This window comes from Podarcis erhardii, assembly GCF_964252035.2.
Source record: "Podarcis erhardii genome assembly, chromosome: 18".
Classification (NCBI taxonomy): Eukaryota; Metazoa; Chordata; class Lepidosauria; order Squamata; family Lacertidae; genus Podarcis; species Podarcis erhardii.
This window is the reverse complement of record NC_138516.1, coordinates 4,529,649-4,547,457: the sequence shown is the minus strand read 5'-3', so window position 1 is coordinate 4,547,457 and position 17,809 is coordinate 4,529,649. Positions and strand designations below refer to the sequence as shown.

The 17,809-nt window shown below is 48.3% G+C and overlaps 2 long non-coding RNA genes across 2 annotated transcripts in view; one reads left to right on the top strand and one right to left on the bottom strand.

The window, feature by feature from the left end:
• LOC309333116 overlaps positions 1 to 17,809 on the top strand; it is a 185,890-nt gene that overhangs the window by 92,691 nt on the left and 75,390 nt on the right. The window lies entirely within an intron of this gene.
• LOC309333101 overlaps positions 491 to 17,809 on the bottom strand; it is a 36,004-nt gene continuing 18,685 nt past the window's right edge. Inside the window, exons 2-3 of the long non-coding RNA XR_014152380.1 lie at positions 5,647 to 5,723; positions 491 to 879 (exon numbers count right to left, since the gene is read on the bottom strand). This is a non-coding gene — a long non-coding RNA (uncharacterized lncRNA). The remainder of the gene's footprint in view (positions 880 to 5,646; positions 5,724 to 17,809) is intronic.

Below are 17,809 nucleotides of genomic sequence, written 5' to 3'. Positions count from 1 at the left end.
GCACGGAAACGCCATTTACCTTCCCGCCAGAGCGGTACCTATTTATCTACTTGCGCTGGTGTGCTTTCAACCTGCTAGGTTGGCAGGAGCAGGGACAGAGCAACGGGAGCTCACCCCGTCGCAGGGATTCGAACCGCCAACCTTCCGATCGGCAAGCCCAAGAGGCTCAGTGGTCTAGACCACAGCGCCACCCACGAAGCCAGCACTTATAAGCTTCCCCAGCTGTGTCCCTCTGCCCTCCTAAGCCAACTTGGCTCTGATTTACCCGCCCCTCCTGCCCCAAGTCCCTCTCTGCCATATGCATCACCTCCCCTTTTCTAAACATCCTTGTGAAACTCAGGCATGGCTGCGTCTCAGAAATAAGTGAATTCCCCCCCAGCCCCCAGACCCTCTCGGGACGTTGAGATTAAACACCCAATCAGTGCGCTTAACTACTCTTTTTAATCATTTCCTGTGATCACAGAGACCGGGCCGGGATCTGCTACCCCTGCTCATTCCTTCCATCCCCAGACTCTCTACATCCGTCGCCTCTCATGCTCCCTTGATATACGGTTATTGATCGCCTATGATTTAGCGTACATCCCTGCCATTCATTTGGAAGCCGTAGATGAAGGTATTTGTTCAGGCAGGTCCTGCGAGGTCCCCCTTGGCGCCTCCGGGTTGGAGGCCGAAAGCTCTTTCCAAAGGTTAATATCTCTCTTAGAGAGCTTGGCCTGCTGTTGTTTCTCAAAGCATGAAAGGGAAAGGTGAGCGAGGAGGCTTCACGTTGTCAAACCCCTCCCTGTAGGAAATTCACGGGGGCCCATAATTCATTTTAAAGCTCTGAGATCTTCTTGTAGGGTTTGGTAGGACATTGGACTCAGGCGCCGCTTCTGCCCCCTGCAAGAGGAGGAGGGAGAAGAAATCACGTTCAAAGGCGGTCCTACCAAATCCACGTTTTCTGAGGCAGTGTGGTGCAACGGTTAGAGTGCCGTGCCTGGAGAGAGACCAAGGGTTCAAATCGCCACTCAGCCATGAAGCTCACTGGGTGGCCTTGGGTGCCAGTGGCTCAGTCTCAACCTGACCCACTTCGCAGGGTTGTTGTAAGGATAACACGGAGAGGCAAAGAAGTAGGAAGGCCACCGTGAGCTCCTCAGGGGAAAGAAGGGGTACAAACGTAATAAACAAACAATACACAGCCGTCCTTAGAAGTCTGTATTTCTCTGCATTCCACAGTGCATAGCTGTCAACCGTCCCTTATTTGGCGGGAAAGTCCCTTAATAATAATAATAATAATAATAATAATAATAATAATAATAATTTATTATTTGTACCCCGCCCATCTGGCTGGGTTTCCCCAGCCACTCTGGGCGGCTTCCAACAGAGATGAAAAATACACTAAAATGTTACATATTAAAAACTTCCCTGAACAGGGCTGCCTTCAGATGTCTTCTGAATGTCAGGTAGATGTTTATCGCTTTGACATCTGATGGGAGGGCATTCCACAGGGCGGGCGCCACTACCGAGAAGGCCCTCTGCCTGGTTCCCTGTAACTTGGCCTCTCGCAGTGAGGGAACCACCAGAAGGCCCTCGGAGCTGGACCTCAGTGTCCGGGCAGAACGATGGGGGAGGAGACGTTCCTTCAGATATACTGGACCGAGGCCGTTTAGGGCTATAAAGGTCAACACCAACACTTTGAATTGTGCTCAGAAACGTACTGGGAGCCAATGTAGGTCTTTCAAGACCGGTGTTATATGGTCTCGGCGGCCGCTCCCAGTCACCAGTCTAGCTGCCGCATTCTGGATTAGTTGTAGTTTCCGGGTCACCTTCAAAGGTAGCCCCACGTAGAGCGCATTGCAGTAGTCCAAGCGGGAGATAACCAGAGCATGTACCACTCTGGCGAGGCAGTCCGCAGGCAGATAGGGTCTCATCCTGCATACCAGATGGAGCTGGTAAACAGCTGCCCTGGATACAGATTTGACCTGTGCCTCCATGGACAGCTGTGAGTCCAAAATGACTCCAAGGCTGCGCACCTGGTCCTTCAGGGGCACAGTGACCCCATTCAGGACCAGGGAATCCTCCACACCTGCCCGCCTCCTGTCCCCCCAAAACAGTACTTCTGTCTTGTCACGATTCAACCTCAATCTGTTAGCCGCCATCCATCCTCCAACCGCTTCCAGACACTCACACAGGACCTTCACTCAAGACGGTCCAGAAGGATGTCATGGTCGATGGTATCAAACGCCGCTGAGAGATCCAGCAGAACTAGGAAACAGCTCTCACCTTTGTCCCTAGCCCGCCGGAGATCATCAACCAGTGCGACCAAGGCAGTTTCAGTCCCATGATGAGGCCTGAATCCTGACTGGAAGGGATCCAAATGGTCCGCTTCTTCCAGGCATGCCTGGAGTTGTTCAGCAACCACTCGCTCAATTACCTTGCCCAAGAATGGAAAGTTTGAGACTGGGCGATAATTGGCCATTGTGGCCGCATCTAAAGATGTTTTTTTAAAAAGCAGTTTAATAACCGCCTCTTTCAGCGGGTCTGGGAAGGCTCCCTCACGGAGGGAGGGAGCCTTATCCCAGCCCTGTGTCCCGCTACTGTCCCTTATTGATGATGTCCCTTAAATTTCCCGGGTTTCAAAGGAAGCAGCTCCTCTCCCTCCCTCCCTCCCTGCCAGCCAGGGAGGAGGGAGGCTCCAGCTGTGTTGCTTGGCTGCGTTGCTCACCCAATAAGGAGTCTAAGAACGACTGGGGGGTGGAGCTTGCATGCCTTGTGCCAATCAAATCGGCCGCGTTGCCTGGGGACTCGCCTTTGCTCAGCGCTTCCCAGCGGAGCGGTGACGGTGGTTTTCCTTGCTGCATCCCCTTTGCCGGGTTGCTGCGCTGTGGGAACCACCGCTTGAGGCTTTGTTTGGCTGCTGGCTGGGCTTTCTGCCTTTGGCTCGGAGGGGCTCAGAAGTTGAACACACCTGTGCCCAGAAAACCCCTTATTTTGGCTGCTGGTCCCTTATTTTCAAAGCTGCTGGTCTCTTATTTTCAAATCTGTAAATTGACAGCTATGCCACAGTGCAGTTCTCTAGCTGAGCAATGTGTACAAAACTGCATATGCCAGGATAAAGTGTGCCTATAAATGTGTATAATAGTGACAAAAAAACAAAAATGTATCTTGTTTTTGAGCGGTGGGGGCGGTTGTTTTGCAAAAACATGTACATGCAGCAAAATGTCCAGCCTTTATTTCAGCATCCCGTCAGGGAGTTGGAGGAGCATCACCTCAACAGTTCTCCTCCATACAGCCTGCTCAGGTGCAACTGTTCCTCTTTGCCTGGGACACAGTGGCATAGCGTGGGGGGGGTGCAGGGGGGCCGGCCGCACCGGCGCAACATCGGGGGGGGGCGCGCTCGCCGCCTCCGGAGTCACCGAAGAGCCTCGGCCGCAGGCTGTAGCAGAGCCCCATGTCTCGCGGAACCGACGAGCTGTGCGCGCGTCCGGGCTGAAGGCGTCCGGTAGGCAGCGGCTCCCCGCGCATCAGGGCCGCGGAGGGCGCGCCAGGCAGCCCCTCCTCACAGCCCCGCCGCCGCCGCTGCTGCAGCTGCTGGGCCATGTTGCATTTTCCTCGCCTCTCTGCCCTCCTCCTCCGGGCAAGTGGCGTCGTTTGGGCGGCAGCGCCAGCGGCAACTCGCCTCAGATCACCTGACACGGACCCGTCGCCCCCGCCGTGGCTACCTTACCGTAAATACCCCAGCCCAGGCAGCAGCAAGAAGAAGCTGGCAGCGGCGGCAGGTTAGGGGTTAGGGGCGCAAATTACTTGCCTTGCCCCACGCTACGCCGCTGCTGGGACATTCCCATAATTACAGAAGCCATCCTGGCTTCAGATATGATCCTGGAAGGTCCCAGGGTTGAGCAAAAAGATGCATGTCCTGGTTTTCACCAGAGTAATGCTGGAGGGTAGTAGTAGGAATAATAATAATAATAATAATAATAATAATAATAATAATAATAATTTATACCCCGCCCATCTGGCTGGGCTTCCCCAGACACTCTGGGCAGATCCCAACAGAATATTAAAAACACGGTAATACATTAAAAAAAACCGTCCCTAAACAGGGCTGCCTTCAGATGTCTTCTAAAAGTCAGATAGTTGCTTATTTCCTTGACATCTGATGGGAGGGCATTCCACAGGGCAGGTGCCACCACCAAGTAGGCCCTGTGCCTGGTTCCCTGTAACCTCACTTCTTGCAGTGAGGGAACTGTCAGAAGGCCCTTGGAGCTGGACCTCAGTGTCCGGGTAGAATGATGGGGGTGGAGATGCTCCTTCAGGTATACTGGGCCGAGGCCGTTTAGGGCTTGAAAGGTCAACACCAACACTTTGAATTGTGCTTGGAAATGTACTAGGAGCCAATGTAGGTCTTTCAGGACTGGTGTTATATGGTCTCAGCAGCTGCTCCCGGTCACCAGTCTAGCTGCCACATTCTGGATTAGTTGTAGTTTCTGAGTCACCTTCAAAGGTAGCTCCACATAGAGCGCATTGCAGTAGTCCAAGCGGGAGATAACCAGAACATGTCCCACTCTGGCGAGACAGTCCGCAGGCAGGTAGAGTCTCAGCCTGCGTACCAGGTGGAGCTGGTAGACAGCTGCCCTGGACACAGAACTGACCTTCGCCTCCATGGACAGCTGTCAGTCCATAATGACCCCCAGGCTGCGCACCTGGCCCTTCAGGGGCACAGTTGCCCCATTCAGGACCAGGGAATCCCCCACACCCGCCTGTCCCCTGACCCCGAAAAGAGTACTTCTGTCTTGTCAGGATTCAACCTCAATCTGTTGGTGTCTGAGGGCAACGGTGCCTCTGGCTTGTCCAGATGTGCATAGAAACCAGAGACATTTGAGTGGATGGACTACCATAGCTGTCAACTTACAGATTTGAAGAGACCAGCAGCCTCGAAAATAAGGGATCAGCAGCCAAAATAAGGGATTTTCCCAGCACAGGTATGTTCAACTTCTGAGCCGCTCTGAGCCAAAGGCAGAAAGCCCAGCCAGCAGCCAAGCGAAGCCTCAAGCGGTGGTTCCCACAGCGCAGCAACCCGGCAAAGGGGATGCAGCAAGGAAAACCACCGTCACCGCTCCGCTAGGAAGCGCTGAGCAAAGGCGAGTCCCCAGGCAACGCGGCCGATTTGATCGGCACAAGGCATGCAAGCTCCACCCCCCAGTCGTTCTTAGATCCTTATTGGGTGAGCAACGCAGCCAAGCAACACAGTTGGAGCCTCCCTCCTCCCTGGCCGGCAGGGAGGGAGGGAGGGAGAGGAGCTGCTTCCTTTGAAACCCGGGAAATTTAAGGGACATCATCAATAAGGGACAGCAGTGGGACATGGTGCTGGGATAAGGGACTTTCCCGCCAAGGAAGGGACGGTTGACAGCTATGTGGACTACAGCCTTCAGTACAAAGGCTAGTCCCATCCATTGTGCAACCTATTTTGGCCCGGATCCTATGCCCCAAATGTCTGGTGGGAGAGAGCAATGCCCATTCTGGTGGAGCGTTGATAGGGAGCCCCTCGTCCCCTGGGCATCAGTGGACTACAATTCCCATCATCCCTAACTTTTGGGCACTGCAGCTGAAGCTCATGGGAGTTGGAGTTCACCGATGTTTGGAGGGCTGCAGTCTCCCCAATCCTACCTTGGAGGACAAAATGTTCAGAAATACAGAATAGATGTTTTTCTTTTGTCGCGCCGTATCTCTCCGAAGTGAATTGTCTGTGCAGGGAGGGGAAGGAGATAATAGGATGGGGTTTTATTTTATTTTTTAAAAAATCGCTCTCCGTTTTGCTCAGAACGCTGCCTCCACTTGACTGCCTCCTATCAGACCGGAGATCTGGAGAGGTGAATAGCTGAGACTTTAGCACAGAAGAGGCGGGAGATTGCAGGGTTATTATCTCCATTAGATTAGGGAAGGGGAAGGGGAAGGGAGCAGGGAAAAGGGGTGGGGAGTAAAGTCAAGAGGATAGCTTTCAGAAAAATGGGGGAAAGACATGCAGGCCGTACCACAGAGAGTCTTCCAAGCACACTCTGAAAGACAGTGTAAGAAGTCTGTGAAGAGGCAGAATAAGGAAGGACCTCTCTGTTGTGAACTCACAAGCTTAGGTTTTGGGGTGGGGTACGGTATACTCCAGACCCCCATTCCTGGCCCTCAGAACACTCTCACCTGGAATCCTGTGTCCAGTTCTGGGCAGCATAGTTTAAGAATGGTGTTGACAACAGCCCTACTAGAAAAATTTACCGATACGGTGGTGTTACCGGAAAATCCGAGGGCTCCCTTGGACAAAAAGTAAAGACACCAACCAGAGTAAATTGGAGCAAATCAGCAGCCTGTAGGCTTGGCCTTTATTGACTGTTGCAACGGGGTGCTCCCCTCACTTGCAGGTGAGAGGAAAGACACAGGAAAATGGTGTGCAAGACCTGATAAAAACTTTTGAAATTCCCATCCTGTAGGTCAAGCCCACCCCCAGAAACATCATGCATACATTACAGAAAGGAGGGGTTGAGGGAGGAGTTGTGGTGGTAACCTGAGTGTCCTGTCACCTGGCTGGTTCCCCCTTTCCCCCTCCCCATGAGTCACTTCCAGGAGACAAAGGGGAGTTGGCAGTTTCCTGCCCCCAGAGGGAAGATCTGATCATTGTCCTTTGTTCCAGTCCATGCTGAATCCACTCCCATATGCAAGTTCTTTGTGATCTTGATGGTCTTCTGTCTAGGACCATCAGGGTTGGCATAGCAACTGGGCAGGGCTCCTGTAGATGTGCTGGGATGGTGAAGGGATTATGGCTGCCCTGTATCAACCCCCCCCCCCCATTTTGTACTCCTTCCTTCATGGAGTAAAATAAAAGTAGAACAGTGCGAATCTGATGCATGGTTGATTTTCTATGAATTTATAACAGAAGCGTAGCGTATGTAGTGTGTGAGTGTGAGTGTGTGTGAAGTTTGTACAAACTGAATGATTGGGGGGGGGGTTCCTGCTACAGTGGTACCTCAGGTTAAGTACTTAATTCGTTCCGGAGGTCCGTTCTTAACCTGAAACTGTTCTTAACCTGAAGCACCACTTTAGCTAATGGGGCCTTCTGCTGCTGCCGCGCCGCCGGAGGAGCACGATTTCTGTTCTTATCCTGAAGCAAAGTTCTTAACCTGAAGCACTATTTCTGGCTTAGTGGAGTGTGCAACCTGAAGCGTATGTAACCTGAAGCATATGTAACCAGAGGTACCTTTGTAAACTGAAACTGACACGGGGACAAATAGAAGACGATACCTTCACCCCGGGATGGCTCCCCTTCATCACATACACAGCCCAACAGACAACGACAAGAATCCACCAACAGCATATGAATCAATATGGCTAACCTGATTCAAAAATGCACACCCACCCGACTCACACACAAAAACAAAGACCACCACAGCCAACCACAAACAAACAACCACACCCTAGGCCAACCCCAATTTCTCTCACCACCAAAGGAACACAAGCAAATAGCAAAGAGAACCCACACAAACAACAGTGACACAAAAACCCACACATACAATTAAGCAAAATAGAAATATCGCCTCCCGACCCCACCCCCACCCACCATGGCCCCCTCCACCTCTTCTCCCCTTTTTTCTTCCTAATTGTCAGGGAACTGCCATCGGAGCCAGAGGGAGAGGGAGGGCTCCAGAGGGATTCCGGAGAGTGTCCCAGGATGGGGAGAAGCAGCCCATCTTCTGGGGAAGGAAATCAGCGTAGCACCAGTGGAGAAAGGGGGCAGATGGGGGAATCGGGGAGGGGGCTCCATGACTCCTCGCCGGAGACCAGCGGGGAGAGCACGGGTCCTCCGCTGCCCACACCCTCTCTGCGCAGAAGACTTCCACGCAGGGAGAGGAGGCGGAGACTTGGCGTCAAAGAGCTTCTTTGCTGGAAGAAGTTCAAGAAACGCCCACTGATGGATTCTGCCAGCGACTGAGAGCCACGGGCGAGTGGCTGTCCGGACGGAAAAAGGTTCACTCAGGCAACCCAGCCAGGTGTGGCGCCAGTTTACGCACGAGCAACCCCTAGAACCATTACACTAATGTAACCCTAATGCCTCAACAAATGAAACTGACCTATGGAAAATGTAACTTGAAGAAAGAGACATTGCGCATACCTTTGTAAACCAAGAAAACTTTAATAAAATATTCCTTTTCTTAAAAAAAAAAGAACATCTTTTTGAGCTCATTGTATATTATGTCCCAAAATTCTCTTATTTTCCTACAATTCCACCACATGTGAATGATCATACCCTCCGCCTTGCTACATCTCCAACAAATGCTTTACCTGGTTCGATACATTTTTTTGCCAATTTTGATGGTGTTAGATACCAATGGTAAAGCATTTTGATGAAGTCCTCTTTCGGGGTATAACATGCGGTAAACCTCCAAGCCTTCCCTCCATAATCGTTCCCAGGATTCCATTGAAATATTATATTCCTTGCTAGTGTTTGATTTACACTGGAGTGAGACGTGAGTTGAGAAATAAGACTAAGAGCACATATTGATATACAGTGGTGCCCCGCAAGACGAATGCCTCGCAAGACGGAAAACCCGCTAGACGAAAGGGTTTTCCGTTTTGGAGGTGCTTCGCAAAATGAATTTCCTATGGGCTTGCTTCGCAAGACGAAAATGTCTTGCGAGTTCCTGCGGGGGTTTTTTCCTCCCCCCCTTTTTCTAAGCCGCTAAGCCGCTTATCAGCTGATCCGCTATGCTGATAAGCCGCTAATAGCGCTGTCAGAGTCACCCGTGGTCCCAGCTCACAAGAGACCAAAGTTCACTCCAGCTTATGTACAAAAGCTTTTATTGAAGAACATTATTAGCTTCACATCCGAGCTCCGTGACTCTACGTCTGTTACGCTTAGACCGCTGAAGTCCCCTCTGAGTCGGTCCCCCCTCTACACCAGTTTAAGAGGCTTGTACTGGTCCACCTCTTTCTCTCTTTCCTTTTCCGCAGGGTCTTTCTGCCCCCCTGTGTTCTCTCCCTTCGGGACTCTCCAGAGGCTGAATCCTCTGCCGCCTCCTCCCCCCTCCTTCGGGCTTTGGGACCAGGCTCCTCCCCAGGACTCTCTTCATTTCCGCGCGCCTCCCATTTTGAACTTGGCGCGCGTACGTTGCTCCTGACCTTGCCTTCGACAGTTACACTGCCCTCGATACTACTTTCCTCCCCTTCCGGCAGGACGTTTTGCCCTGATCTCCTTCCCCTCTCTGCTTCCTGTTCTGCTCCTTCTGACACACTGGTCACTCCTCCCCCCTCACTCCGTTCCAGCGGAGCAGCCGGTCTCGCTCTCCAACTCCCACTGGGGGTTCCCCCTTCGTTTCCCTGCTCCTGACTGCTTCCCCCTCTAGCTCCCCTTGGCTTGACCAGAGGGGCTCCCTTTTGGGAGTCCTCCGATTCACTGGACGGACTCATGGACAATCTTGTGAGAGTTCAGAACTTAACTGGTTAAGTGTTCTGAGGTGTGCGTCACTTTCTGACGTCAGCTTGGAAGCTGGGAGGAGTCTGGGAGGAGACTGTACTTTCTTGTTGTTCTCTCTGTGTGTTTGAGAGAGACGGACATGTTTTTACCATGGCTGCAAGCAGTGATGGACAAATGTTTCAATAAAGAGCTGTAAATAGACAAGCCTGTCTGTGTATGCTTGCATGGAGAAAAAGGGAGAAAAGACTGCTTTACACCGCTGTATGCTACTCTGCTAAGCCGTGGCTAAAGAGACAGCAGAATTTGTTGCGCAGCTAGGAAGGAAGTGTGCCGGACGCTGTAAATGACTGATTGGGATCGTAAAGCTATCAGTGGCCACGGCTCCAAAGATCGTTATCTCTGACAAATCTTGGGTCATTGTCATCCTCTTCCTCGTCACTCTGGAATCCTTCCCCCTCACTCTCTGTCTCCTCCCTCATCTGCGCCTCTCTCCCTGAACCCCTGACAAGCGCTAATCCGCTAAGCCGTCAATGGGCTTGCTTCGCAAGACGAAAAAACCGCAAGACAAAGAGACTCGCGGAACGGATTCTTTTTGTCTTGCGAGGCACCACTGTAGGAATGTATTAGATAATATGTAAAGAAATATACAATAATAAGAGTACGTTCATTTGTAAAAAAAGGAATATACAACAGGAAAGACAGGAAGTCTTTTTTTAATGCGTTTTTATTAATTTTAACATACAAATTATAAAACATACCACACATTATTACAAATACACTTTTTTTGGACTTTTCCGGATGATCTTCCGTCTTAACCTCTTTTTATGCATTACTTAATTTTATATTGCCTTTACATCTCTTAACAAATCATCCTTCCCCTTCTCCATTTTTGCAATTACTTCTAATAATACTCCTCACAGAACTTCTTGCAAACCTACAAACGTCGTCTGATAATCACAAATACTTTTCATGTACAGTGGTGCTTCGCAAGACGAAATTAATCCGTTCCGTGAGTCTCTTCGTCTAGCGTTTTTTTCGTCTTGCGAAGCAAGCCCATTGACAGCTTAGCGAATTAGCGCTATTAGCGGTTTTAGCGGCTTTTAGCGGCTTAGCGGCTTAGCAGATCAGCTGATAAACGGCTTAGCGGCTTAGAAAAAGGGGGGGGGGAGGGGAAAAAACCCGCAGGAGCTCGCAAGACATTTTCGTCTTGCGAAGCAAGCCCATAGGGAAATTCGTTTTGCGAAGCAAAACCCTTTCGTCTAGCGGGTTTTCCGTCTTGCGAGGCGTTCGTCTTGCGGGGCACCACTGTAATTTGTAAATTTACTCCAGTCTTCAGTAAATTTCTGGTCCCGCCGGTTTCGAATCCTTCTTGTTAATTTGTCTAATTCTGCATAGTCCATCAACTTCACCCTCCATTCTTCAATCGTTGGCAATTCTTCTTGGGAAAGAAGTCTAGTGTGTTGGTATGTAAATGATTTTGGGGAAAGAAATTTGTTTTTGTTTTTTCTCTTTGTTCTTTTTGTTTCATGTTCTTTCTAGGTATATAAAATTTGCATACAATTTTGGTATACATGTCGGAAATATTATAGTAAGTCCTGTAATGTAATATGACAACGTTTACCGATGTAAATATAAGAATGTTAACAGATAAATAAAATGCAAATTCAAAAAAAAGAAATATTATATTCCTTCCGTGGAGGTTTTTAAGTGGAGACAGGATGGCAATCTGTCCTGTATACTTCAGTTGAGATTCCTGCATTAGAGTGGGTTGGACTAGATGATCACTGGGGGGCCCTTCCAACTATGATTCCATGAAATACTGACAGCTGCAGCGTCTGCCTGGTAAAGGGCATTTCCCTTACTTCCACTTTTCCCCGAGTATCAGAATTGTGTTTTTAAGAAGGCGGGGGAATTAAACCTCTTCCTCTTTGCTTACAATTCCAGCTCTTGATGGGGTGTAATTAATCCTCAGCTTTGGTTTAAGTGATTTTTATTTGTGGTAGGAATAAGGCTTTTTTTCTTCTTCTGTGTGTACGTTCCTCTTATCCACATTAAACAAATATACATCCGCCCGACGGCCCCCCCCCCTTCCCTCCGCGCACCACATTACATCTCAGTACAATGTATTCTGCCAAGGGGGAAACGTCATTGTGAATTTGTTATCACCAAAAAGGCAGCTTTCCTCCCGTTTTCGCTCTCCCTTCCCCCTTCCTTTCTTCCTAGGGAAGAAAAGTCGTAAAAGACCCTGGCTGGAGTTGAGAATCAGAGTTATGAGAGAGAGAGAGAGAGCGTGAAGCCGGACTGCATAGGGAGGCCTCCAGAACTTTGCAAATTTCAATGCAGAGCTGCGTAATAAACAAAAATCTGCCCTTATTCCCTTATGGGGAACACAAGAGCCCTTATAGAGTCCTTTGCAGGTTCTCTATCGGTCGGAGAAAAGAACAGAGGCCAACCAGAGAATATTGAGAAGCAAAGCAGCTCGTAAGCCTGATTTTTATCGAACTGTTGCCACAGGGTGCTCCCCTCACCTGCAGGAGAGGAGGAACCCAGAACAAGGCCTTATATAGACATTTTAAATTGCCCGCCCTGGAGTCCAAGACCACCCCCAGAAACATCATACATACATCACAGAAAGGGCGGTCTACAACAGAAATCTGAGTGTGTTGTTTACCTCCTGTCTGGCAGGTTACCTGTTAATGGTCACTTGATTGGATACCCTGAGGAGCCTGGCCAGTCTTTTGTAATGATAAATACTTAGTTCCTGAGCCATGTCACAGGCTCACCCTATTCATAAATCCGGGTCAGCTGCAGCGAGGGAAAGAGGGGGAGCCTTGGCTGCGGCAGATCTAAATAGCCGAGGCCATGCCCCCGGAGCCAGCCGATTGGCTGGCCTGGGGTATGATGCAGCCGAGGATTCCCTTTGCTATCGCGGGAGTGGCTTTCATGGCTGTTTTCCTGTGCTGCTTCCGACATGTGGTTTATATATTTATGTACATGTTTGCTTGGTATATTTATAAACATTTATTATATATATAAGACCTTTATTTTTTTATTTCAGTAGGGATGGATCGGTCTGTCCATTTCATGTGGGGGTTCAAATCCCCACTTGGCCACAAAGCTCACTGACTGACCATTGGGGGCCAGTCCCTGTTACGTAGAATTGTCTAATCGCTGAAATGGAGAATGCCTGTATGCATATTGCTGAAGGGTTTAAGACTGGAAAATTCCATTGAGGAATACAAAAGTCACAACAACAATAACAACAACAACCACGATACCCTGCCCATCTGGCTCTCTAAGCTTCTAGCTGGGTTCATAATTAACTGTTGATGTTCTCTGCTCTTTCATGTGAGTGTTTAACCTTAAAGATCACATGATGAAGGTATTCAACTACAAATTGCCATTTTGAAGGGAGTTGTCATTTGCCTTTTGTGGGAGGAAGATGTGCAAATGAATCTCTCCAGGAGGAACGGCCTCAGGCCAAAATGTAGGCTTGTTGAGGCTGAAAGGAGAAATAGTCCTTTGAATCTAGGTCTAATTCGAATATCCTAATATTTCTAATAGCCTTTTAGTTATGGAACTATTTGGATGTATCATTAATTTGTTTTTGTACCTGTTTGGAAGAAGTTCTGGTTAGTAAAGGTGTGAACCACATTTATGGGCCTGGACAATTTTTATTTCAAAAGGAGTTAGTTTTTTTATGCATCCAATTGCTTCAAGCTGCTCAATATTAATATCTGCCTCTCGGTCTATCCTGCTTGCAGGGTCGTTGCGGCGATAAAATGGGAAAAAATAAGCACACCACCTTGAGATTATTGGAAAAGAAGATGGGAAATCGATGCAGGAGATTAACAACAAGCTACAGCAGCAAGACTCTTATTAGCCAAAAATTGGAAATACCGACAATAGAAGAATGGCAGATGAAGATGATGGACTTTTCGGAGCTGGCTGACCTGGCTGGAAGAATCTGTGATCAGAAAGAAGAGGAAACATAAGAAGACTGGAAGAAATTTAAAGACTATCTCGCCAGATATTTCAATATAAGATAATCAGGAAATTCTCGGAAGTAATAAACTAGGCCTAGGGATAGAAAAAGATTTGTAATAATGAACATTACAGATTGGAATATAAAGTAAAGATAAGAAGTTTGTAATTGAAAGAAGATATTTGTGTTATAAATACGAAGTTGGAAACTGTTAAATACGTGATACACTGAAATTCAGATTGGAGGGTGTTGGGGAAGTCATTTAGCAATGTAATATAACCAGGAAACAAGAAGAAACAATTCTTTTTGTTGTTGTTGTTGTGTTTTTATGTTGTGTTAAGTGTAATGTTTTTCTTTTGTGTTAATGTCTATGTTCTATAAGAGAAAATTAATAATTATTTTTTTTGGGGGGGCGAGAAATTAACAACAAACAATAGTGCTTTCTTTTCCCCTCTGCCCTCTTAATCTCAGGGTCATGGGTTCGAACCTCACATTGGGCAAAAGATTCCTGCATTGCAGGGGGTTGGACTAGATGACCCTTGGGGAGAATGAGAAAACGGGAAAACTGAAACTGGCCAATTTGCCTGTCCCCAACTTCTCAGGCAGAGGGATGCGGGTGGCGCTTTGGGTTAAACCACAGAGCCTAGGACTTGCTGATCAGAAGGTCGGTGGTTTGAATCCCTGTGACGGGGTGAGCTCCCGTTGCTCGGTCCCTGCTCCTGCCAACCTAGCAGTTCAGAAGCACGTCAAAGTGCAAGTAGATAAATAGGTACCGCTCTGGCAGGAAGGTAAACGGTGTTTCCGTGTGCTGCTCTGGTTCACCAGAAGTGGCTTAGTCATGCTGGCTGCATGACCCGGAAGCTGTACGCCGGCTCCCTCGGCCAATAAAGCAAGATGAGCGCCGCAACCCCAGAGTCGGTCATGACTGGACCTAATGGTCAGGGGTCCCATTACCTTTAATTTTGCAGGCTAGACCAAGATAGCATCTTAAAAAGCAGAGACATCACCTTGCCATCAAAGGTCTGTATAGTTAAAGCCATGGTTTTCCCAGTAGTGATGTATGGAAGTGAGAGCTGGACCATAAAGAAGGCTGATCGCCGAAGAATGGATGCTTTTGAATTCTGGTGCTGGAGGAGACTCTTGAGAGTCCCATGGACTGCAAGAAGATCCAACCTCTCCATTCTGAAGGAAATCAGCCCTGAGTGCTCACTGGAAGGACAGATCCTGAAGCTGAGGCTCCAAGACTTTGGCCACCTCATGAGAAGAGAAGACTCCCTGCAAAAGACCCTGATGCTGGGAAAGATGGAGGGCGCAAGGAGAAGGTGACGACAGAGGACGAGATGGTGGGACAGTTTTCTCGAAGCTACCAGCATGAGTTTGACCAAACTGCGGGAGGCAGTGGAAGATAGGAGTTCCTGGTGTGCTCTGGTCCAGGGGGTCACGAAGAGGCAGACACGACTAAACGACTCAACAACAACAAACTTTGCAGGCTGCAGTCCATCAGTTTGGACAGTTCTCCTTTGTGACAATGATGAATAATTACCCATTTCGAAGTGGGATGTGATGGCGCGATCCCGCTCCCAGAATGCCAGCCGGCCTGCCCGCTGAGTGGCTTTGAAACTGGAAGCTTCCCAGTCCAACAGCTGATCTCCAAGACAGGATCAGCTGCCGAGGTCCGATGAGGCCATGCTGACAGCTTGTCGAGATGCCCTGGGGGAGAGGGGGCTGTTTGGAGGCCAAATAGCAAGGGAAAAGTCAACCCCCCCCCCCATCTGCTCCCTGGTGCATCTTGTCCCCTAGTTTCCTTCGAGGCCAAGACAGGACTTGGCTTGGACATGCAAAGTTGCTTTATCGAACCGCTGCCCCCATGCAGCCCCTTTCAAGAGACTTTACAAAGCGTGGTGTCCTGATCATGACCTCTTTTGGCTCCCTATGCCAGGATGGAACAAGGGACTTTCTGTTACCTGCAGTGCCTTGCTGAGGGTGACTTTTAAAAGCACCTGGAATTGTAGAGGGCCCCCCAAAGGTCATCTATTCCAACCCGCTACAATACAGGTTTCACAGCTAAAGAATCCCTGGCAGGGATTCAACTTCTGTGCAAAACCCCGCGATGAAGTCCACCTCCTTCAGAGGGAGTCTGTTCTGCTGCCAAACTTTCTTACCATTAGAAAATTCTTCCTGATAAACATATTGAAGAATACAGAGAACATAAAGAGTTGATTGATTAAGAATCTAAGGAGGGGAAATGATTGAAGAACAGGTATAAAGGCGAGTAAGACGACTAAGAGACGTGTGGTGAATGCGGTGGAGGTCTTTTATACTATTTTAACTAAGATTTATATATTGTGGTATTTGAAGCAAGAATTTGGTAATATTCCAGCTTATGAAAAGTATTTTTTTCTTTTCTTTTTTCTTTATATCTGTTTATTTTTCCTTTTCTTTCTTTTTCTTTTTATTAGTTTTCATTTTGGAAAATATGTATATATTTACAGTATTATGTATTGTTCTTTGTTTTTCTTTGTTAAATTTCTTTCTTCTTTTTTTTTGAAAATGTTAATAAAAAAAATAGAAAACATATGTTTACCGGTTATTGTGTAGGTTCTTTTTGGTTTGTTTGTATTTTCTTTTTGGTTTGCTTGCATTTGTAGTGTGTGTTTTTTTAAAGATTGTTTATGTATTGTAGTAATAATCCTATAAAAAGCATGGTTAAAAAAGAAAAGAAAGTTTTTCCTATTACCGTATTGGCCTGAATATAAGCCGCACCCAAATATAAGCCTCACCTTTAAAACTGGAGGAGGGGAGAGAAAAAATACCTGAATATAAGTTGCCCCGCACTGCTGGCAGCATACCGTAAGGTTGTGAATATAAGCCGCACCTTAACTTTTCACCGTTGGAATTTTGAGGGAAAGTGAGGCTTATATTCAGGCCAATACGGTATTCAGCCAAAATCTCTTGCCTTCCCTTTCTCTTTTCTTCTCTCTTTTAGTTTGTTGTTGACAAATAAAATACACCTCACATGTTCTGTAAATATCATCTGGTTGCAAAAGCTGGTGAATCAGGCGCATCTGGCAGGAAGTGGAAGCTGAATTTGGCACCAGGAGAAGACTGTTAGAGCTTCACTGGGCCATTTCACGTTCCAGCTGCTTCTCATTTGCTAGAGGTGAAAATCATTTCCTGAAAAATGCGTGCCTGCGTGTGCTTAAACCTGCATCTAAAATTCTAAGGGAGGAGTAGATTTCGTTCGTGTGTGCATGTTCTTCCCTCTTCCCTTGAAAACGGACCTCTGAGAGGGGGAGCTAAACTGATGTTTCAACTTTAAGCAGAGAATGGTGACCCGAATATGACGTGCAGCGTAAATTAATGACTCAGAGTCTTCTTCAGGAGAAGAATAATAGCTTTACTGAGTTAAAGTAAGCTTGTTTGCAAATACGGTGGACGCTCGGGTTGCGAACATGATCCGGCATGCGCGGGTCATGATTCAGTGCTTCTGCGCATGCACAAAGCATGATTTAGCACTTCTGCACATGTGCAAGCGCTGAAATCCAGAAGTAACCCGAAATCGTGCAACCTGAAGGTATGACAGTAACAGCATAGTGAACAGAAGATTAAACTAGCTTCAGAGCCATAACTGTCAACTTACAGATTTGAAAGTAAGGGACCAGCAGCCTCGGAAATAAGGGATCAGCAGCCAAAATAAGGGATTTTCAGAGCACAGGTATGTTCGACTTCTGAGCCCCTCTGAGCCAAAGGCAGAAAGCCCAGCCAGCAGCCAAACGAAGCCTCAAGCGGTGGTTCCCACAGCGCAGCAACCCGGCAAAGGGGATGCAGCAAGGAAAACCACCGTCCCCTCTCCGCTGGGAAGCGCTGAGCAAAGGCGAGTCCCCAGGCAACGCGGCCGATTTGATCGGCACAAGGCATGCAAGCTCCACCCCCAGTCGTTCTTAGACTCCTTATTGGGTGAGCAACGCAGCCAAGCAACACAGCTGGAGTCTCCCTCCTCCCTGGCCGGCAGGGAGGGAGGGAGGGAGGGAGAGGAGCTGCTTCCTTTGAAACCCGGAAAATTTAAGGGACATCATCAATAAGGGACAGCAGCGGGACACAGGGCTGGGATAAGGGAGTTTCCCGCCAAATAAGGGACGGTTGACAGCTATGTTCAGAGCATACATAGAGTTTCCATTGAGCACAGGCTCCACCACTCTCTCACACACAGAAAACACACACTGACTGACAGGCTCACAGAGACTGAGTCTGCCTGCAAGCAGATACAATATTTATACAGAGAATGAGTCATCCTCAAGATGAGTCACATTGACTCAGCAAGTTAAATGATTTTGTAGCTTTTCAGCATTTCACAACATTTCTAGACTCCTTTACAGCTTCCTTTTACT